The sequence below is a fragment of the Dendroctonus ponderosae genome, unplaced genomic scaffold, assembly GCF_020466585.1.
Source record: "Dendroctonus ponderosae isolate FM_Combo_2020 unplaced genomic scaffold, Dpon_F_20191213v2 Dpon_F_20191213_12, whole genome shotgun sequence".
Classification (NCBI taxonomy): Eukaryota; Metazoa; Arthropoda; class Insecta; order Coleoptera; family Curculionidae; genus Dendroctonus; species Dendroctonus ponderosae.
In genome coordinates, this window is record NW_026017316.1 from 2,239,781 (window position 1) to 2,241,045 (window position 1,265).

A 1,265-nucleotide genomic window follows, 5' to 3' on the forward strand; every position below is an offset into this window, starting at 1 on the left:
GGTCAAGTATAACTTGCAATTGCCATTTATCTTGAAGTGTCAAATGTCGATTTTCAGCCGAAAATGTTACTTTTTTACCTTTCAAATGTCACAAAACCTTTCAAATCTCAATTTCAGACGTTAAGGTTTTTCCACTTTTGACTCGGGCCTTCAACCGTTTAAAATGTCAAAGCTTAGAGGCCAAAATGTTATTTTCTAGTGAAATTTCTCCTTTAAAATGCGACTGTTCTGGTCAAAATTTCCTTAATGTTTCCGTACTCCCAATGTCAATTTGGAACCTCATTTGTCAATTGTCAATGTCACATGTCATTTTCTATTGACATTTCCCCTTTGAAGTGAGATTGTCGGGTCAAAATTTGAAATTTTAACTGGAAAACTCAAAATATTCTCAACATTTCTGTACTCCTACTGTCAGTTTGGAACGTCATTTGTCAATGGGACATTTCGATTCACATTCCAATTGGGGGACTGGCAAACTGATATCATCAATGCAAAAACCATTATAGTGAGTTTCAATTTGCAGGTTACGTTGTGGCAAACTTCACATTGCGATTCTAATCTCGAAACGTGGAATTTAAGGTGACAGTTGGGACATTTGACGTTTGACGATTTGACGTTGACGTTGACCGATTTTCTCAACATTTGAACTGTCAAGCCAGACTTCAAGGGTCAAGTAAAACTTGCAATTGCCATTGATCTTGAAGTGTCATACGTATGTCGATTTTTAGCCGAAAAAGTTACTTTTTCACCTTTCAAATGTCACAAAACCTTTCAAACGCTAAGGTTTTTTCACTTTTGACTCGGGCTTTCAACCGTTTAAAAAGTCAACTGTGATGTGTGATTTTCTAGTGAAATTTCGTCTTTAAAATGCGATTTTTCTGGTCCAAATATTCGTAATGTTTTCGAACTCCTAATGTCAATTGTCAATGTCACATTTGAATTTGGTGGCCTGCAAACTGACATTATCAACGTCTAAACGGCTGGCAGTGGCGCGTTTTCAGCTGTCAAATTTTGGGTTAGTTTGGGTCGCGTGGAAAGTTTGATTGATTTCGTAAGCATGGCGACGGGGGCGTGGCCGCTGTCAGCAGTTGCCTGGTTTTGATTGGTTCGGGTTTATCACAGAAAATCGGTTGGTGGGGAGTGGTGGGGGCTGTAGTTCACGCCGTAAAGTCACAGAGCGTTTTCATTTCGAGCGCAGCCGCCGCGCGCTCGCCGGCGCTGCTGTCGCTCACCATCGGCGACACGACGTTGCGTGGCCGCCGCTC